The 23,268-nt window shown below is 34.9% G+C and overlaps 1 long non-coding RNA gene across 3 annotated transcripts in view; it reads left to right on the top strand.

Moving 5' to 3' along the window:
- Nucleotides 1-23,268, top strand: part of LOC141553301 (uncharacterized) — a 274,117-nt gene that overhangs the window by 20,930 nt on the left and 229,919 nt on the right. For 2 of the 3 annotated variants that reach the window (XR_012485381.1, XR_012485383.1), the window contains exons 3-4: nucleotides 2,656-2,719; nucleotides 3,964-4,082. This is a non-coding gene — a long non-coding RNA (uncharacterized LOC141553301). Of the gene's footprint in view, nucleotides 1-2,655; nucleotides 2,720-3,963; nucleotides 4,083-23,268 lie in introns of those variants that run through there. The other variant, XR_012485382.1, reaches the window with a different exon arrangement.

Raw genomic sequence — 23,268 nt, 5'->3', positions numbered from 1 at the left:
GAAGGGAATTTAACAGAGCCAGATTTCAGCTTATTCTACAAAACAGTAATTATCAGAATTATTTGCTAGTGATTAAAAAAACTGAAAAGTTGATTAATGGAGCAGGTTATTAGGTAAACAAGACAGAATCATTTGAATACAGTAATATAATTTTCAGTAAACTCAAGGACACTAGCTACTCAGATAAGGACTCATTATTCAATAAAAACTGTTGGGAAAGCTGAAAAGTAATATAGCAGAAATTACAGTTAGGCGAACATTCTTTCATCATATTCTTAAAAAAATTCCAAGTGAGCTAAATATGACCTGCAAATAAAAAGTTACATTACAAAAAAATTAAAGGAGGTTAGAGAGAATGCATTTCACAATTATGCATGAGAAGAATTATCAATAATTATATAGCAGAAAAGCTTTTTTGCAAGTGCTATCAATGTATTAAAAAGGAAATAATCTTGGTAAATTTTTCCTGATAAAGTTCTGATATTGGAAGAGAACTGATACAAATATCTGAGAGCAATAGTCATTATCCATTAAATAAGAAGTCAAAAGGAAAAAAAAGACATAGATGTAGTACGAAGAGGTTTTTCCCTTGTCAAAATAAGGCACCAAAACACTCATTCCCCCTTGGTTGTCATTGATCATTATATCAATGATTATTATAATTATAATGTTTCTCTGCCTTTCGCTGTGGTCTTTATTCCTTATTTTACTTGGTTTCCTTCCAACTCTCATTGACTCTCACCAATCAACTTCTGCTGTCTTGCTCTTCCAACATTTTGAAATTCACAAGATCACAAGCTAGGTTCTTCATCTCTAATACTCCTTTACCTAAGGCAGGAAATATAGACAACATAAAGAAGGAACAGCAAGGCATTGTGCTCATGGTTTCATGAGTTGGGGCACTGGGGAACAGCAGGCTGCTGGAGTTGGTTCATTTTCCCTGCCTGGAAACTAGAAGTAGTCTTTGCCCCTTCCAATTTGAATAGTACTAGGCAGGAAAGTAAATGATAAACCTTAGCTTTAGTTGCTTTGTGCTTTTTGAATATAGATCTAATTCTGACTTAGCAATCAATCAAGTTTCTTTGTCACATAATTGATGGACTAGAAACAATCACTGAATACTTACACAAGTTTTGAAGTAAAGAACAGAACTCTGCCATTTCACATTACCAGGTAATTTCAGAAGTAGGCTCACCAAACTTACACGCCCTCAGGACTGGGTATTCATTAATCAATAATCTGTTGCACTAAAAATAAAAGTGTTGCATAAGGCAAATTGTTTCCTTAAAATTACAGGTGCTATTTACTTTCTCAAGAGAATAACCACTTGCACCCTCCTTCTCATCTTCATTATAATTATTATAGCTCACATTACTTATTGCCTTAAGTTTTCCAAAATGGTCCACATGTGTTATTTCTGATCAATGACAATAAATCACCTTCATTTATAAACTATGTGCATAAACCAAACAAATAGAATTATAGGTTATATCTATTCTATTATGGATCTCCATGCAATTTTTAAGTGTGCAAAATAAAGAAGTGAACCAGAAAACATATTTTTGGAGAAAATGTGCAATAAGCTTTTTAAAATTTAAAATTTAAATTTCCCATGTGAATTATCTTATTCACTAAAGCAATTCAACATTTTGCCAGGAAATTCAGTAGAAAATCTTTAGGTTTACATTGACCTATGATCATTCAATTGATTTCATATCAAACCACCAGTAAGACTCACAGTGTCCAAGCAAGCCAAAGCAAGAGACTAGCCAGTGAAGCAGCTAGCCTTTTGATACACAGCTGCTGAAAAAAAGGTTTAATCCAAAACGTGATCATTTATATGCTGACCATGTCCTGCATCTTGGTTGAAAAACAGGAGAGAATATTCAACAGAGCCAATAACAGGAGAGGGATTATTAGTCTTCTGTATTCAGGCCAAGTGATTATTGTAATCACATGCATAAATGGACTTACTTGAGTTTCTGTTTTCACAACTACAAATAGAAGAAACCAGGACAACACAATAGTTAACGTGTGTATATGAGCAAATCCTTTGCTATGGGGCAGTGAGTTAAAAGTTTAGTAATGGTATGCTACCAAAGACATTTCAGCATTTTTTAATTAGTGAGCCAATTAGTGATGGAGCCTCATTATATTTCCCTTTTTAAAGAAGCTGTTATCTTCTCACATTGAAATTTTTAATAGCACAAATAGTTTTTTCTTAAAGGGGGAGAAATCAGGGTACTTAGATTAGAGAGTGAGACTGAAAATTTCCTTTTTGTCTCTTTAATTTGGGGACAAATTTATTAAATATTCTCTATTGTTTCACCTCTGTGAGGAATAAATTAATCTTAGCAGTGGAAACCCCTGGCTATTTTATTTTTAATTCCTCAACATCATTACGATGGTGATAAGTTGCCTACCCCCAAACCCAAATAGAAAACAAAAAACTAGAACTAGCTGTGCATAGAACCTATTCTATTTCTTAATTCTGCCTCCTATATGGCGCTGAGCAAGTTCCTTGATATTTCTCAACATCATTTTCTTCTTCTATTATTGGAATGGATCACTTCAGCCCTTGAATCCTCTGATACAGGATGTGCTCTTAGAAAAATCAACAACAAATAAGGGATCTTTTCTTTTTTCAACCTTTAGGCAGATTGCAACCTTTCTATGAGAGATGTGTTTGGAGCTGTTCTAACACAGGACCTGAAATCAGGTAACCCACTATGCAATATCATGAAAAGTTGTAAACAAATAGAATTTTTATAAATGAGTATTTTAAACACTTTGTACATGCAACGGTGATGCCTTTCATAAATCATAAACTCTTTTACTCTCCACAAATTAGAATTCCAGTTCACAAAAGTACTATTCTGCTTAGCCCCACTAAGCAGATGTGAGTTGCTGTAGGCAGTTTTCCTGAAAAAAGTAATTTAACTTTCTAGTAGTCAAAAACATCTTCTATATGGGAATAAATATACATACTCAGGAACCCTGAGACCTAGGTTCTGCATAATAACTCATCGTTATCTACAGATTATATCTTATTCTTGTTTCCATTTTTGGCTAAAGCTCTAAGCTCAAATTTCCTCTAGGCTAGTTTGGTTCCAAATAAGATGAGTGATATGTTTTTCTAAAAAGGGATTATTTATGCATCAAATTTGCAGGGAAATAAGTGTCTGAGATAGATAGCAGAAGTATATTTAAATCATGTGACAGGAAGGGTGATGTGACCTTCACAGTTCCTGTTTGAGTAGTATTTTAGAGAAAAATAAAAATAAAAAAGAATCATGTTGGTTTACTTTGATGAGAGCTACCGTGTTTCCCCGATAATAAGACCTATCCTGAAAATAAGACACCCACATACTCTTTAATATTCCGCTAAAATAAGCCCTCCCCCGAAAATAAGCCCTATCGAACTTACTATGAAAACGGTCATCATGGTGATCCCCTGCGCTATATGCTGCGTAGCGGTACCTTCAGTAAGCAGCGCCGCCCTCCCCTCCCGGGTGAAACGCACGTCGCGCTCCGAGCTGCATCCAATCAGAGCTGCAGCAGTGAGCGCGTCATCCTCTTCTTCCCTGGTGATTTGCTTGCTGGCGCTACTGAGAGCAGCGCCGCGGAGTAGAGCTGAGACAGGACCATCTAAAAACTCGGTAAGTTCAGTAAGCGATGGAGAATAAAATAAGCACTCAGGGGGCATGATGGAGGCTAAAAGGGGCATGATGGAGGCTAAAATGGGCATGATGGAGGATAAAAGGGGCATGATGGAGGCTAAAATGGGCATGATGGAGGATAAAAGGGGCATGATGGAGGATAAAATAAGCCCTCCCCTGAAAATAAGCCCTCTGGTGTTTTTTAGTCCCAAAAAAATAATAAGACAGTGTCTTATTATCGGGGAAACACGGTAGTAATACTAGTGGGAAATAGTTATATTGTTCCATTGCACATATTTTACAGGGGATAGAATTACCACAACTCAAGCCTCATAGGCAGAAAAAGGCAACCCACTGAACAGCAGATTTAGCAACAGACTCTCTGCTTCTGGACCTTGATATTCTTGTTCCAACAATTATGAAGGAGGCTGTACGTAGCAAGCATGAAGTTGGTTAGACATTGAAGTTGTCAAGGTCATCCACTGCATCCTAGGCCACTGTCTTGATTTTTGTCTGGACACTGGATTTTGATGTCTTTAGAGAATAAAGGTGATGACTTTGTGCAATTGCCTGCTTAAATCCAGTGCCTGTGATGTCTTCAAAAACAAAGGATGAACAATAAAACAATAAGGAATCGTCCATTCATTGACCTGTGCCTGAAACTAGCATTTCTTTTGTGATAGGGAAGTTATTGGATAGCTAGAACCTTTAAACACTTAATTTTTAATTGGCTTTGCTATTAATAGAGTTATCTTTTATCATTATTCATTCTGTTAAGGCATTGGCAGAGGGCTCTAGGAAAAAACAAACATACTTAGTAAAAGCCCAACTAGCAAACTCAGTTTGAGCCAACTCTGGGATAGTATTATAACAATAACTCTTTTGGATGTCACTGCCTGAAGATTAGGGATGTTACATTTCACCAGTGTTCTCTAGTAATCTTTTAGGGATTTAGAGGTCTATAAGCTCACTACCACTGGCTCTAGCCCCCCACTACTTATGCTCCCCCATCTGTAGGAGTCCCCTATACTCTAATTCCCTTTAACCATTTAATAAAACCCACTTAGCCTTTATAAAGGAATATTTATATTTACTTCAAAAAATAACAAAAATATATACAAACATCCATTCTTTGCTCCCCCTCATCCCTTCTATACTACCTCATAATCTGGAGAAATGATTTGCTGCTAATCCTAATTCCTACAAAGCCAGTCCCAACCTTCAAGTCTAATGACCTCCTGGGTTTCTCAAAGCTTTTCATATACCTCATGTTCTGGAATCCTGCCTCTAAGATTGACATAGATCATATTCCCTGATCTCCAACCAGGGGGGATTCCAGATTTGTTCCTTGAAGAAAACAGAAAAAAATGAAGCCTCAACCTCAAGTCTGTTTCTGAGGGTCAGAGAGTTAAAGGAGAAAGGAGGAGACTCTTCCTCCCACACAAGTCGGTGTGTATGTAGCATTACTTGTATGCACATAGTTATAAGTATACTATATATATGTGTGTGAGGATGTGTATGTGTGTCTATATGCACACATATTGCTATATTGTGTGTTGTGGTCATGTGGGTGTCTTATGTATATTTATGTGTCCTGTGCATAGACTTATGCATGAATATATTGTAAACATGCTGTGAACCTATACATATGTACAATCCATGCCCATATACAAAGAAATATGTATTAAAAAATACAAATGTGCACATATGCATTGTACATAACACTGTATTGCACATGCATGCCCATAGGTACATGCACACACATGTTTGTGTATATCACATAAATGTCTGTGCTTCTAGTATGATATGATTATACATGTGTGCTATGTATGATATGTTTGTGTGTATATAGTTTGCATATGTTTATGCACATGTGTGCTTGCAAGTAAGTGTATTATACACATGTGGGTCATAAGCCATATAGTGAATTGATATCCTTTTAAGTCATGGTAATTATTGGGGTTTTTTGGTATGTTCTTGTGTTTGGTTGGATTGCATAATGTGACCACAGTGCTTCACGGAGCTTATCATGAAGGTCACCTACCAAGGACTAATTAAAATAGAGATTATGGAGAGTTAGGAAGTGGACTTTGGGGAAAATATACCTTCATTTTTTTCTGGGTAGTTTAAAAAAAGGACAACTGGATTATGGTACAGCATAGATCATCCTTCCTGAATATAGGGTCAGTATTCATGACTGCTCCATTTCATCTTTTCTCTATTAATGTTGAGATAGATATTCTGGAAGAAAGCAATTTTAGTTGAGGAATGCCAAGAAATATGATTGTGATACAAATATCAGTCTCTTTTAAATGTCAGTAAATAAAAGACAATGGTGCTAAATAGTAGAGGCTGGCTCATACCAAAATCAGAATCTTAATAAAGGAGAGTTGATGAGAATACATTGAAGTAAGTCATCATTCCTTGACCTAGGGAATTTTATAATAACTACATTCATAAAAGTTAAGGCAACAAAGAACAAACTATGAATCATATAGCTTTGGCTGGTATTTACGCATGGTTTGCTGGGTCTGGCAGGTCATTTTTCATTTATGAATCTTGGCTAAATTGAACATCTCAGGAGGTCCAACTTGCTGGATATCAATTGCCCCTGAGAAATGGTCTATTCAATTGGGGATGAAAGATAAAGGGTCAAACTCCTAGATAGTGATACTGTCTATCTATATATGTTTAATTAGTAATAATAAAATCTACAATAAAATAATATATAATTTATATATAATTATAGTAGTCATATCTCCCTACCTTTAAAAATTAAGATAACAGCATGTTCCAAAGAAGTAGAGGGTCAAAAGAACCATTCTATTCACTTCTTTCTTGACAACTCCCATAGGATCATCATCTCTAGCACCTGCCTCCTAGGGTTGCTGTGAGGATAAAATAAGATAATATTTGTAAAATTCTTTGTAAACCTTTAAATGCTTTATAAATGTTAGCTTTAAAAATGTTTTTTATTTTAACTTGAAGCTATAATTCTTAACAGTCTTGAAGATACTGGAATACAAACATTGTTGCAAATAAAATGGAATTAGATTACCCCTTCTCATGATACTTGTGTTTTGTCCAGCAGAAAAGCAAGTTACTTGGAGGTACATATGTAAAGAGGAAAGACTACATCTGGACACTTCTCTTAATGGAGAAGAGGTGATCCAAAGAAAAGAAAGAAAGTCTGAAGTGTTCCTTCTCTAAGTCCTTAGTAAGACCTCTTTCAGTCAAATTTCTTCCTGAAGACTCTATACTATAGTCTACTCTTTAGTCTCCCCTGAGGCATGGAAGCAGCATGCTCTTGTGCATTCCAAGATCTATGCCAGACTTGAGAAACAGGGAACTCCTTTCCTTTTAAGGGACACATCATTTTCAGATGGAAAAGGTCCAACTTGGTTAAAAACAGAAAATTGCTACCTCATTTTAGTAGTCACCCACTTGAAAATGACCCCTTTCCACAAACCTGTTGTTTTGGCGAAAACATGCACATAATGAGGTTCTAATTGAATTTGACATTGCAAAGGATGACAGAGTAGGCAGGCTCCTAACATTCCCCATTGAAATAATCTACTAGGATGCAATGGTTTGTGGTTTATAAAAATAGTAGAATCAAATTATTCTTTAATATAGTAGTTGGATATTTGTTATCTCTAAGAATGACGGTAATGTCCAGTTCTTATATAAAATGTAAAAAGTGGTCAAAGTACATATGTCCTAGAAATATTTATGCCTAGATATTTAAGAAACTAACCAATACTCAATTTTAAGTTTTTAATTTACATTTTCTCTAAATTTATTAAATTTAATTTATGTCTCTCTAAATTACATTTAGTTTATGTTCTATCTTTCTCCTTTCCATTTTTCTCTCTTCTCCCTTTCTTTTCTTCTTGCTCTTACTTCCTTCCCTTCCTCCTCCTTCTTCCCATAATGTTTCTCCTTCACACTACCTCTTAACTAATACTAGTTAGCTAGTTCCAGGCTAACTCTCTAACTAATGACTATTAATCCAAGACTTTATAAACTTTATGTCATTACTAGTGGTTATTTTCTTAAAACTCCCTTCCAACTTGTTTAGAAGCCTTTATGAGAATTACATATTATGAACTGGTTCATATGAAGAAGAATATAATCATTTATTCCCAAAATTCATTTCACTGGAAGCTAATTCAGGGCAAACTCAGGAAATTTGGCACACTTTCTTTCTGGACGGAGACAAACTCATCGTTAAAGTTAAATTAGACAGGAACAGGAACTAACTCTTACAAGTAGGTTCATTGTGACGACTATTTTTTTAAATCTCATCTATCTTAAGGCTTATCTGAATGAAGAGATCTGTATCAATAGTGATGGAGCTGTCTTGAAAGACAGTACAATTGAATCTTTTTTTTTTTTGAGGTTAAAATATTAAAAAAAAATTTTTAAATAGTTTTTATTTATCAGATATGTGCATGGGTAATTTTACAACATTGACAATTGCCAAACCTTTTGTTTTAATTTTTCCCCTCCTTCCCCCCTCCCAGATGGCAGGTTGACCAATACATGTTAAATATGTTAAAATATAAGTTAAATACAATATACGTATACATGTCCCTGCAGTTGTTTTGCTGTACAAAAGGAATCAGACTTTGAAATAGTGTACAATTAGCCTGTGAAGGAAATCAAAAATGCAGATGGACAAAAATAGGGGGATTGGGAATTCTATGTAGTGGTTCATAGTCATCTCCCAGAGTTCTTTCACTGGGTGTAGCTGGTTCAGTTCATTACTGCTCTATTGGAACTGATTTGGTTCATTTCATTGGTACAACTGATTTTTAATGCTTGACATAGCCTTCTACCTCCACCCCTTCCTCACTTCCTCCCCTTCCTGCCCCTCCACTCTCACTCTTTTTCCAGAGGGTTAATCTACCACACCCTATTACAACAATTAACCTCTCTCCTCTCTCTCTCTCTCTCTCTCTCTCTCTCTCTCTCTCTCTCTCTCTCTCTCTCTCTCTCTCCCCCCCCTCTTTCTCTCTCTCTCTCTTGGTCATAGGGACAATAAAAGGTCCTTTAGGCATGTCAGTCAGTCAAGTACTTTTTGAAACGCCTGCTATGTGCCAGTCACTGGGCTAAGGGCTTTGGAAATACAAAGAAAGGAGAAAAAATTGACACTGCAAAGAGCAATAAGTAGGCAGGCTCCTAACATCCCCCCTCTTTTTAAGAAGCTCATATTTTAATGGCATTTATGTACAAAGAAGATATAGACAAGAATGATGACAGAATGAATTGGAAATAATCATCAGAAGGAAGGTAGTAGAATGAAAGGGAAACAGGAAAAAATTTTTCTTGAAGGTGGAATTTTAACAATATTTGAAGGAAGTCAGGAAGTAGAGAAAAGGAGAGAAATAATTCTAGTCATAAATGACAATCAGAGAAAATATATGGATTCTGAAGCCGGAATGTCCTCTAGATCACAAATGAATGAGATGAGGTGAGATCTTTCAAGACAGTTGTGAAAATCGAGTAAGGCTTCATCTACTTCAGAGTTCGAGTAGGCCTGAAGGACTCTGAAGGGCATTGCCTTGCCCTCCTATGACATCTCCCTATTTCATCCAAATATGGGCAACTATGTACTTATTGGTCAAGTTCAATTTCATGGGTAGATCTCGCGTTTAGAATGTAAGACTCTCAGCCAATGAGGATGAGGGTCAGTGGTGGGAGGGGGCGTTTTGCGTTAGGGATTAAAGGTGCTGTCCTGCCCACAGGAGGCGCTTCCTCTCTTCGATAGTCTACTCGAAGAGTGGGACGCCCTTCTCGCGAGAATGTACAAATAAACTTTGCTTTTCTCTAGAGCTCTCTCCAGCTTTTTTTTATTAAATGGTGTTCCCTCACCATTTCCGTACCACACAGAGGTAATAGGGAGCTAGTGAAATTTATTGAATACTCCCAAATGAGATGAATAATAATAAATTGCTCTTCTGCTTTGTTTTATGGAGTTTTTATGAATAGAATCAGAACAAGTCAGAGCTCCCAGCTAGGAAATTGACTAACATTCAGGCAGAATTTTTTCCCAAAGACATCTTCACGAGCTGTCCCTACGTGATAGACCTTAGGTTACAACTGCCCTGAGGGTCCAATCCTGATTCAGAGAAAGGCAGGTTGGGAGCTTTCAATTTTGAAGGAAAGGATAGAATGGAGAGTGTTTAGTGATAAGGGTAGATGTGTTTATATTGGAGAGAAATCCCACAATTGACTATTATAGAAAGAATGAGGTTATTACCTTTTCCCAAACCTCTGATTGATTGATCACATACCCTTTGGGATCATGTTATGGCCCTCCATTTAGAAGATGATAGGCCTGATTTTCAGAAGGAAGACTTGGTTTCTAGAGTTGGTTATGGTCTTGGACAAACTAGACTTTGGGCAAGTTATCTTGACTCTTTATCTCTCCATTCCCTTGTCTGCAAAACAAGGGAATAGGACTAGAGGAGCTCTAATTTCTCTTCTCATTCTCAAATTTCATAATTTTTTAAAATGCATTTTTCTTGGATGACTTAAAAAATTTTAATATTGAGGTAACTGAAAAAATAATTGCATATAAAAGCCTTTAAGAGGAAGAAAAGTGTGTTTTTTTGCTGTGATTTATCACCTTACTGATTTTTTATGAACAATGTCTACTGCAACCTTTTTTTAAAATTCAGAAATACTTTGTTAAACTCCAATTACATTCTCTTTTTATATTTATCTTTTGTGAAAGAAGGAAGATCATAATAATTCTCACTTAAAGTTTTATTTATTCTAGAATACTTATTTAAGAAATTCAATAGATGAAAGTGTGCCTGCACAAATTAATACAATTTATTTATTTTAAAGTTTTAGGTCAAGTGACAACAGTCATGGAAATTTGTATAGTGCCCTCTACTAGTAAAGAAAATACTACTGACAGGGCAAAAAGAAATTCCACATTCTCTTCTCTTTTATAATTGTGGTAACTAAATCATGTATGAACCTGATTGTGGTACCTTACTACTTGAATTCTTTCTTTGGGAATTTTTGTAGTACTTTTTATTTAACATGGAAACTCTGGGTTTGGGCTATAATGTTCCTGGAAGCTTTAATTTTTTAATTTCTTTCAAAAAGTGACCAAAGGATTCTTCCTATTTCTACTTTGTCATCTAGTTCTAAGAGATCTGGGCAGTTTTCTTTTTTTTCTTTTTACTTTTAATCATATTTATTTTTCCAAATACATTCAAAGATAGTTTTCAGCATTCACCTTTGCAAAATCTTGTGTTCCAAATTTTTCTCCCTTTCTTCCTCCTCCCCAAGATAGCAAGCAATCCAATATAGATTAAACACATTGGGCAATTTCCTTTTAAGATTTCTTGAAATAGGATGTCTAGGTTCTTTTTTTCATCAGTCCAATGATTCTTAAATTTTTTCTACTTGATGTTTTTTAGGTGTACAACTTTCACTATGAAATATTTAACTTTTTTCCTATATTTTCAGTCATTTGACTTAGTTTTAATATTTCTTGTTGCCTCATGGAGCCATTGGCTTCTAGTTAATCCATTCTTATTTTCAGGGAGTTTTTTGTTTTTGATTGGGTAGGGTTTTGTACCTCTTGTACTAAGCTGCCAGTTCCCTTTTGAATTTATTTATTTATTTGTTTTTTGCCATCAGTTTTATTTCTTTTCTATTTTTTTTCCTCAAGCACTTTTATTTCCTTTCTAAAAACTTTTAAAATTTAATACTTGATTCATCTCTAGGAATCCTAGTTGAATTTGTGCTCAAATTTATGTATGATTTGTAATCGTTTTCTGTTTCTGTGTTGCTCATGAGCTTCTTGGCCACAATAATAGCTCTTTATGATAGGATTCTTTTGTTTGCTTATTTGCTTTTGCTCATTCTTCCAGATTTCTTCCTGATTTCAGATTTAATATTTAGTATGGGGTCTGTGGCACTTACAGAGGGAAAGACTAGGCTGATTCTATTATTGCTTTCTTACAGTTTTGCATATTGTGTTATTCCAACATCTCAGGGAAATCTGGAAACTTACATGCTCCCTCTGCTCCCAAAGTGGTCTGATCCAAGGGCAAAGTCTGATTGTTATTCCCATGGTCTGGGCCTGGCAAATTCCTGATCTGGATTGGGTCAGAGCAAGAGTAAACTGCTGGGGGACTCTGACGCTATCAGAAAGAAAGCTCACTTAGCTCAGAGCGGCAGAATTGTAGTTTCCCTTAGACCTAAAATTCCTGTCCTGGTTATTCCTCTGCAATCTGGGCTATGTGCTGGAAATGGCAGTCTGCTCTGTATCTGGGTCTAAATCACATTGCTGTTGTTGCTTGCTTCTGAATCTTCTCCTTTCTTGGAACACCATCCAGGGCTTCCCTTCCTATTAATGCCATGTCCCCTTCTCAATTCACCTTGGATCTATCACCCAGAATTGTGTAGTGGGTAAAAAAACACCAAAAGAAAGGTTTGGGTGCGTCCTACTATGGGTCTGTGACTGCCTCTTGCCCCAGTTGTGATAAACATCCCTGTCTATCTTGTATGCTGAGCTGAACAAATAATTTTCTGGATTTTCTGGTCAAGATTTAATCTGATGAAATTTTTAGAACTATTTGGAGGAGTTTTCTGAGAAGAAACTTCTTTTACTTTTTTTTTTTTTTTTTTTTTTTTAATCATTGCAACATCTTGTATCTTCCTCCCTCTATTCCTTCCTTCGTTTCTTCCTAGGCAATCAGGGTTAAGTGACTTATCTAAGATTATACAATTAGTAAGTGTCTGAACTCAGGTCCACCTCATTCTAGGGCTGGTTCTCTATCTGCTACACCTAACTGCCCCCTCTATTACTATTATGTGACCTTGGACAAATTTTCCTTCTTATAGATTGGTTTCCTCATATATCAAAGAGGGGGTTCATCTAAACCATCTTTAAGAGCACTTTCAGCTCTCTAAGTTCTAGTATTCTGCTGAACATGTGATTAAGTTGCAAACTATGGACAATTTGTCCATGAAAGGAACAAATCAACTCATATTTGTAAGAAGGCATTAATGACCTTCACTGAGAAAGGAATATAAAAAGATAGTCATATGAAAAAAAGGTAGAAAATTATGTTTCTTTCTTTTTTTTTTTTTAAAGAACATAAAAGTTAAAAAAAACTGGCTTAGGATAATTGCCTTTTCAAAAGCTAATTAAACTATAAAACATAATCATAGTATCATTACAACAGATCTTGATTGAATTTTAAAATGTTTTCATTTGTCTGAAATATGGTTTATTAAAAGCTAGGTGTCAGTTAAGCAAGGATATTTTTAGTTAATTGTAGGTGGTGAATGTGGGATGGTGATGGATAATGGAATAGATGCTGAATAGAAATCTTATGTAAATGGGTCTTCTGAAGTGGGCTTGACTATCATTGATAAAAGAATATTTGCCAACTGCATATATGCAGCAGGTATAACTTGTATCTTGGACACATACAATTCTTTTTAAGTTGCTAATGTAGGAAAACATTTGATATATTTTTCTTTAAGAAAAAAATCTTATGATTTTATACAGTTCAGTTTTTGAATTCTTGTTCTCAAGGGAGCTCTTAACATGATGGGACAGATATCATGCAGATGACTATGTACAAATAATCTAGGTAGAGAATAAATAAATAGTAATAAATAATATTGTATATATTACATCTATATAAAATATAATAAACAAATAAATAAATAAAAATAACAGAGGGAAGGTACAGAGGTAAGAGGCATTAGGAAAATTCACACAGATATTAAGTTAAAGAATTAAATCATCAAAATTATTTTTGTTTATTTTTTTTGTTTCTAAGAATAAAAAGTGACATGACTACAAATGTCCTTTAAAAACACTAATCTGATATAATACCATAATATTTTCACTTTTCAGTTTTTTTTTTTTTGTGGTTTTCCCTTTTGTTCTGTTTCTTCTTTCACAATATTACTAATGTGGAAATGTTTCCATGATTGCACATGTATAACTTATTGCAGATTGCTTGCTATATTGGGGAAGAAGAGTGGAAGAAAGAGAGAGAGAAAAAGAATCAAAATTCAAAATCTTATAAAAATGAATTTTTAAAACTATCTTTACATGTATTTGAAAAAATAAAATAAATTACAAAAGAAGAAGAAGAAGACTATTCTGGCAATAGTATGCAGGATGGGTCAGAGCAGAAAGAGACAGCGCATAGGAGGACTAGTTAGGAAACTGTTACAATAGTTCAGGAAGAGGAATTTAGAAACAAGATTAGGGTGAAAGAGGAGAAAGAGAAGATAATGCAGAGGCAGGACATGCTAAGACTTGGCACCTAAATGTTTGCGGATAGTAAAGAAGGAGAAAAAACCAAAATGATATTAAGATTTCAAATATGGATGAGTATGGGAATAATAATGCCACTGACTAACCACATGTTAATTCTTTACCTATAAAATGGGCATAATAACACCTCCATTCCCTACCTTGTGGGATTGCAGGCTACAATATCTGAACATTTTATGATGTTCCAACATCTTATGAAGCTCCAAGTAAGCTTATGAAGTAAGTGAAATTGGTCTTTTGTTTCTTTCTCTTTGCCACAACTCTTTTTCCTTTAAGCTTGCTGGACATCTTAAACTGATTTGAAGCCTTATTCCTTCATTTATACAATGATGCACTAACCATTCATTATGGGTTTAAATGAGAGAGACAGAATCACAGAATCTCATAGTTAGAAGGGATCTCAGTAAGCATTTGACACATCTTGAAAATGGAATCCTTTTACCATATTGACAAGTGGTTATCCAGCCTTTGCCTGAAGAAGTAGGTGGAACCTACTTATGTACAACTGTAAGTCCATTCAACGTTTGGTAAATACTAATTTGGGTTTTTATTGTTGTCATAATAATAAAATAGTTAGAAGATAGAAAGTGGAGCCTGGAGTCAGGAAGATTAATCTTCCTAAGTTCAAATATGTCCTCGGATACTCACTAGCTATATGATTCTGGACAAACAAATCTTTTAACATTATTTGTTTCAGTTTTCTCATCTGTAAAATGAGCTGGAAAAAGAAATGGCAAGACATTCCAGTATCTTTGCCAAGAAAACTTCATGGGATCATGAAGAGTTGGAAATAACGGGAAATTTATTATATTTGGGGACAGCTAGATGGCTCAGTGGATAGAGTGCTGAGCCTAGGGTAAGGAAAATGTATCTTTCTAATTTCAGATCCAGCCTCAGACACTTAATAGCTGTGTGACTCTGGGCAAGTCACATAATCCTGTTTGCCTCAGTTTCCTCGTCTGTAAAATAAGCTGGAGAAGTAAAAGACAAATCATTCCAGTATCTGTGCCTAGGAAACTATAAATGAAGTCATGAAGAATCAGATACAACTGAAAATCAACTGAACAACAGATTGTTGTATAGAAATGCTGTCAATTTTTGAGAATTTATTTTACAGCTTATAATTGTGCTGAAGCTATTGTCTCAGTGTTTATGCCAATTCCCTGTGATTGTGAACAATCATATCATCAGCAATTTGGGATAGTTTTATCTCTTCTTTATCTTTATGCCTTTAATTCCTTTCTCTTGTGTATCTCCATTGAATTTTATATTATATCTGTTTTTTTACCCTCTCTCTATTGAATAAAGTCAACCCCAAATGAAAGTCTAATAAAGACATACAATACTTAGGAAAACTTCTTCCAAGATATTTTTAGAATGAATGCCAAATTGTGTTTTCCCTTCCCTTAAATACTTGAATATCGTCTTTCTTTGTAAGTGATAGCAGGATATTAAAGCTATTACTACTTTGGGGACAGACAGGTTTATATTCATGATATTCATATTAAATCTTTGGGAAATAATAGAATTTTAGGAAAGCTCCAAAGAAAAGGAATATAATAAGAGGGAAAAGACAAGTATATTTTAATAAATACTCAGGATTGTAGACCTGGTTCTATTTTTCTTAACTAGTGTTAACTAACTTCTTGCTTACCCTTACTCTAAAAAATCAGCATTCTTATGTTTAAGCAAAGGATTCAATTTTGTAATCACTTGTTTACTAAGTCGAAGGTTGAGAAATTAAACTGTGTTCTGCAATAAGCCAAGTGGGTCATTTGACTTCTTTCTCACCTTTACATTAATCCCAAATCAGTTTCTTTGCCCCTAAATCTATCACTTTCAGCCTGGATTTTGTGCACTTGTCTTTAAGAAAACCCTTGTTTTCTAGAGTGAAACAAGAAGAAAGTCTGGAAACAAGTTGGAGCAACTCCATGGCTCTTCTAAATCATGACTGATGCATTGTTTAAGAAAAAAAAAACAAATGGGTGGTTATAGATATGAGGAGTGAAGAAATGAACTCTTAGTTTGGATAAGATAGGGAGAAAGAGCTAAAAGAGCTATTTTACTTTGAGGGTTGCAAAAAAACATACTCAGATTTGTAGTTAGCTGAAGTCTCTCTTATGCTATGAGTCAATTCATAAAATCTTAGCAGTTTGAATCCCTTCTAAGAGGGGTTATCTAACTCAATTGATTTGATTTAAAGATGAAGAAAAAGAAGACTGGAGAAATGAAATAACCTGATAAGTCACAAAAGCTAATGGCAAATCTAATAGTACTCAAGTCTCTAAACACTCTAGACATTTGAAAGAGACATTCCCTTTAAGTCTGGGACTTTGAAACTTTATCAGGCCATATTAAAAGTGCCCTATCATCCACACAATCAGAAAAATGTCAGGCAGAAATTCTTGGCAAGCAGTCTTCTGGTAGTGGGGTTCCTGTTTTTTGTTTCCTTGATTAGCCAAGAACTTGGCTTTCCTCAGCACCAACTGCTGCTTTAAACATAACTTTCATTCAGTCAGATTATCACAAACAAAAAAGTCTTATTGGTCAAAAGACCCACATGAGGTAAGTATGAAAAGAAAGAAAAAAACATAAATCAAATTCTAAGTACCTTAGCCAGAATAATCAAAGATCACAAGACAGGAACCAAGCAGCTATAAGACCTTCATAAATTGATTTAAAAAACAAAATATATATTCTGAAACTTGGGGGCTACAGAGGGTGAGAACCCTTAATCAGAGAGTAGGAGGCCAGGATTAATGTGATTTACTAGCTGTGTGACATTGGGCAAATTACATAATCTTTTTTGAACCCTCAGTTCCCTTATCAATAAAATGAAGGGATTGATGGTCACTAGAAAATTCCTAAAGTTCCTTCTAGAGCAATGATTTGATTCTATTTTAATTTCTGGTATTTATAATGCTGAAGAATAAAAGCTAAATATTAACTTTATTTTTAACTTAAAGGAGAAGGGACTAGAGAGTGCCAAAGTCCTTTATTCATTCTAGATGTTTTATGATCCTATGATTGAAAATTACCAAGTACCTCTTGCATTTACAAAGTTCTATGCCTTAATCAAATACACATCTATTTCAAGTCCTTAACACTTTTCACTTGGAGTACTTTAAAAGCTTCCTAACAGGTTTCATTTCTCTGTTTTCTCCCTTCTTAAATCTATCCTTCATATAAGTAGCAAATTTCTAAATGATTTCTCTGCTCCAATTCCTTCAGTGGTTCTGTATTGCCTCCAGGGTAAAATATAACTTCCTTTACCTATTAGTTAAGACCTCCAGAATCTTTCTCTAACCTCCATTTTCAGACTTATTTTGTACTAGCCTTCTTGTACCCTACATTCTAGCCAAATTAGACTACTGCTAGTCCATGAATTTGGCATCCATCTCCCATCTCTGTTCATTCTCCCAAAACCTGTCACTGGCCTTAGATAACTGTTTATTACTTTAGGCAGGGAACACTGTTTTTTCTACTTTTTACTCAGTGAGCTAAATTTAAAATCTGAGTTTATAAGCAGCATTTTACAAAGGTTTCTGTTGCTCAGTTAGTGAGTTATGTTGGACTTTGTGATCCTGTGACCAATGCACACCATTCCAATATCATATCTTTCGGCATTTTAATACTGTCCATGGGGTTTTCTTGTTAAACATTTCCTTCTCCAGTGGACCATCTTTGTCAGAACTTTCCACTATGGTCTTTTCTGTCTTGGGTAACCCTGCATAGTATAGCTCATAGTTTCATTGAGCCACCCAAGCCCCTCCATCATGACAAGGCACTGATCTGGGAGGAGCTTACAAAGGCTAATGTCAGTTGTTGTTTAGTTATTTTTCAGTCATGTCCAATTTTTTAAGACCCTATTTGGGGTATTCTTGGAAGATTTATTGGAGGGGCTTGCCATTTATTTTCTAGATCATTTTACAGATGAGGAAACTGAGACAAACAGGGTTAAGTGACATGTCCAGGATCACACAGCTAATATATGTCTCAGGCCAGATTTGAGTTTAAGAATATGTGTCTTCCAAACTCCCAGTTTCCCTAACTGTCTCCAAAAATGTCCTACTGTGAACTTTTTATATGAGCCTGCCACTCTTGCAGAGAACTTTATATGATACTTCTAATGAAAAGTTTAAGTAGGGTCCAAACTCAGCAAAAATAGAAAGGAGGGAAATTGTGTCTTTAGTGTAGCAATGGAAAGAAGGTTGGAGCTGGAGTCTGAAAAAAATGAGTTAAAACCTTAACTTTAGCATTGCTAAAATATATGACCTTAAGTAAGTAATTTCTCTAAAGTTATTGCTTTGTCTTAAAGAGGAATAATAATGCTTATATAATCTGCTTACATAGGGTTGTATTTGTTCACCAAATCACATAACCTTTGCTCAAAACTGTAAACATGTATTATTGTTTTATCATTCACTTTTCCTCCTCCTTTCTGTATCCCCCCCTCAGAACCAGTGCTTTCATCTTTTCCAAAGTTACTTTTAGTGTGAATAACTTTAGTACTGTTAAATCATTGTGTAATTAATCTTATACCATATTTTTAAAAAAATCATATTTGCTGTTGCATTGATCTGTTATTTCAATCTTGTATTCTTATTTGGTTTTTAGAAATTGTGAAGAGTACTGGCTTTAGGAGACAGAAGATCTGGGTTTTTGTTATTGTTGTTATTGGTCCTGTGTGACCTTAGAAAGTCCTCTAAACTCTGTGAACCTCATATTCCTTATTTAGAGATGGAGGAGATTGAAGTAAATAAATTCTAAGACCTCATCCAGTCTTGACCTTTTCTGATTCTGTGAATATATCTTGTCATCCCAAGGACCATAAACTTGAAAGAAATGGATTCATTCTTCTTTATATCCTGTGCAACATTAGTAACTTGGGCTTGCACAAAGTAGATTTATTCATTTGATTTGCCCAGGTCCCTCCTGACCCAGAATAAAATGAAATTTTAGATTAACCCATGCTGAAGTAATAATGTACTTACATTCAATAGAAAAAACAGAAGATGGGGCAGTAAGGACAAGTCTAGAGTAAAGAAAGTAGGATAGGGAGTGCCTTCAAAATTAGATCACATGAGGCTCTACTGATAGAAGAGAAGTTTTAGGTGGTAAATGATAGCTCTCTTTAAATATTTGATGAGCTCTCTTTTGAAAGAGTTTAGACTTAATTCTTCCCTTTGGACAGAAGGCAAAAATAGTAGAAGTCTCAAAAGGGCCAATCTAAATTTGAAGCACTATATTTGGGGGCCATTTTAAACAGTGGAATTATCAAGAAAACACAAAAAAATGCAAAAAACGTGGCAATATTTTATAAATGATAAAAAGGACACTTATTTACAGAACTGTAACAAGAAAGTGGAGTGTTGCTTTTTTTGACCTCAAATGGAAAGAAAACTTGTCTTATGGGAAACTCAAATTTTTCATTGCTATTTGCATGAAGTGGACTATTAATTTTTGGGTTCCAAATAAATTTTAGGAAGTAGCTGAATTTGCAGATATGAAATCTGCAATAATGAGGATTATATAATATTTATATAACATATACATAAACATGTGCATTTAAATGCATGTACTTGCATGTATAGATTATTTGCATATATACACAGCATATATGTATATATACTATACTGCTATTATACTATAGTACATGTGAACTGTTAAAGGATATTTATGACAAAATAAATAATAACATATAAGTATTTATAGGTATATAATATATATGTGTATTAACTAGATATATAACATATATGTATAAAATTACACACATGTGTATATATGTTGTGTATACACACAGATCTACGTATATGCTATATATATGTATATATATATATATACATATAGTATGGTAAAATGGATGGTAAAATCAGTTCTCACAATAAGAAATTAATATTCACAACTGAATTCCTAATCCCTTCCTAAAAGTTTCTTTGCTGTTGTGCTAACAGGAATTTTGGGTGATAAGAAGTCACAGAGCCTATGGTTTTCATCCACAAGCAGAGTAATTTAAGTTTTGCTAGCTATGTGTTCAGTTTAGAGTTCTTAAAAAATTTATTTTATTTTCAATTAACAGGGTCTCAGAAGAAGAAATAGTGTCAAACTGTCAGATTTCCTCCTCACTACTAGTAGTGTTTTAAAACCCTTAGCTTTCCTCAAGGTTTAAACCTAAATTGTATGTCCTAACAAGCTCTGTTCTGATCCTATTTGGTGTCAGAAATAATCTCCCACCCCATCTCAAGTTGCTTTGTACATATTTTATTTTTATTTGTTTATATATGTTCTTTCCTCCCTTCTTACTCCTCTGTGACCATATATAAGCTCTTGGAGGTATCAAGTATCTTTCCACTGGACTCAGATGGCTCTAGAGGAGAGAGTGAGGCTGATGACTTTGCACGGCCCTCTCCAATTCACTTGCATATCATGGCATCACCTTCCTGATGTCATGTCTTTGAGAACAAGGGACAAACAACAGCAATCCAACTACTCAGCACAGCACCAGGCACATGACAGGTACATACTAAATTCTCATTTAATGGACAAATTTCTTATGATTCTGCTTTAAAAAGATACAATTTCTTTAAATTAAAGAAGAAACCCTTTTCATTCCTGAGATATGATCAGACTGAGGGCTTAATTCTTGGTAGGACATGTTACTAAAATAAACAAAGCCAGAAAAGTCTTTGCTGCTTAGCATCTGAGACTTAATCTGTAGTTATGGCTTCTTACCATTCCAAGGGCCTCTAAACACACCACATTTTATATATGAGTTCTCTTAAGCTGCTGTTACAGATTTAGTATTGCACTAAGAAGATTTTGGGGGGAGTGCCATTCAGATAGAATTCAATATACTATATTTATTTGTGGGCATTAAGAACTCTCTGAAAGCAGAAATGATCATTTCACCTGTATATCCTCAGCACTTAGCCTAGGGTCTTGAATATCATAAGTGCTTAATAAACATTTGAAAAATAGAATTGAGTTAAATGTCATCTCCTGAACAAAACTATTAGCTCTAGGAGGACCTCAATGGTGTTTTATGCTGTCTTGTATCATTTCTCATGTATATAACATTGTATCTCATGTATTCAATTCATTTTTGGTTAATACTTTATTATAGGGATTTTTGCATGTGGCTAGTTTACAAATGAAGACAGTTCTGTTGAATGTAAATCTGTGGTTTGACACTTGGGCAAATGATGATGACCTAGATGGTGATGGGGTTTCTCTCTGTCTCTATTCTGTGTCACAGGAGAATTGGTTAGAGAAATTGACGATATGTCACCCGAAGGGTGACAAGTATGTAAAAAGTTATTCTATGGGAGAAAGACTTAACTATGTTGCCTGGCCCCACAGAAGCAATGGGAGGAGGAGGATGTCTAGAAGAAGAAAACATAGCCTTTATGTAAGGAAACATTTGGTAATAAAATGAGCCACACAAAAATGGAATGGGCTACTTCAGAAGTAGATGATTTCTCTTCTTTGGAGAACTCTTATTAAAGAATGACCACTTAAGTCTTTTATATAGATTTTTGTGCAGATTATACTTGAAGTTGTTTCTGGCTATTAGGGGAAAGTCCTTAGAGTTTTCAAAATGACTGAATTAAAATTAAATAAGTCAAATATTCTGTGTCTTCAAAGCAAAAGGAAAGATCAACTTTGGCAACATCTTGGTTAATCTACTCACCACAGCTAGACAAAAATGATTATTTAGGTTTTGAAATGGAAGGAATATATGAATAAAATTGTCTGGTTTGGTTAGCTACATTGATAAAAATGACTGGAGAAATACTGAATCTCTGTTAGAATTTAAACTGTGTAGACACAATTATAGATTGAAAGACAAGTCAACATATGTTTATTATGTGACTACTAAGTTCTGGACACTGTGTTAAGCACTAAGAATACAGAGTAAGACAGAAAACAGTCCCTGCTATGAAAAAGTTCACAATCAAATGAGGAAGACAACTTGCAAACCACTATGCATAAGCAAGATGAATATTGGATTAAATGCAGATAAACTGAGAAAGAAGGCATTAGCATGAGGGATTGGGAAAAGTTTCTTGAGTCTTTAACTAGAAGAGACTTGGAAGAAGCCAGGGAAGACAAAGGTGGATATGAGGAGAAAGGGAGTGAGTGACCTGCTCAGAGTCCGGAAAAGTAAGGAGGTGAATATTTGTTAATAGGAATTGTGAGAGAAGCCTGGGAAGAATTCTGATTATAAAGGGTTTTAAAAACCCAGCATTGGATTTTATACTTGGTGCTGAAGATAATAGAGAATCACTTGAGCTTTTTGAATTGAATTGAGCTTATTTAATTGATGGGGTTAGACTTGTGCTTTAGGAACATTAATTTGATAGCTGAATGAAGGATGGGCTAGAGTTGGGAGAGACTTGATGTAGGGAGATCAATGTTACAGGAATGAAGAGATGAGGATCTGCACCAAGATCATGGTACTATGAAAGGGGAGAAGGGTGTATATATGACAGGCAGTAAGATAGAAACAAAACTTGGCAAATGAAAAGATGGTGAGATACAGTAAGAAATTGAGGATGACTCGTAGGTTGTGAGCCTAGAGGAAAGAGAATATGGTAGTATCTTTAAAGTAAAGGGAAGTTAGAAAGAGGAAAGAGTTTGGGGCATAAGAAGATTCATTTGGTTTGGAAAATATTTAGTTTAAGATGCCTAAGATAGCTAGATAGTGCAGTACCTAGAGCAGCAGCTTTGATTCAGGAGGACCTGAGTTCAAACTCAGCCTTAGAAATGTGTGACTCTTGGCAAGTCACTTAACCCCAATAGCCTCATTTAAAAAAAAAAAAAAAAAAAGATGCCTATGAGACATACAGTCTGAGATGTCCAATAGGCAGTTAGAGATATGAGAGATAGATCAAGAGAGAGGTTAGGGCTGGACATATAGATCTGAGAATTATCTGAGTGGAAAGATAATTGAATCTATGGGACTTGATGAAAAAATGGCAATTATAAAACTAAGAAGACAACAATATTCTTATAAGCTATAGATTAAAAACTGAAAGGGCAATGAAGTCTAATTCCCTTATTTTATAATTATAAAAAAATGAAGCTGAAAGTAGTTAAATGACTTGTCTAGGGTCACAAGGCTAATAGGTAGCTGAGGTAGCATTTGATCTCCAGTCTTTCTAACTAAATCCACTAGATTTCTGCTCACAATACAATTGTCACTGTCATAGGGCTGTTGCCAAATTGTTTGATAAGTAGTAGGGAATAGTGGAAATCATGCTGGAGGGAGAGGACCTA

The sequence above is a fragment of the Sminthopsis crassicaudata genome, chromosome 2 (assembly GCF_048593235.1).
Source record: "Sminthopsis crassicaudata isolate SCR6 chromosome 2, ASM4859323v1, whole genome shotgun sequence".
NCBI lineage: Eukaryota > Metazoa > Chordata > Mammalia > Dasyuromorphia > Dasyuridae > Sminthopsis > Sminthopsis crassicaudata.
Note: the sequence above shows the minus strand (reverse complement) of the source record. Positions and strands in the feature narration are given on the sequence as shown.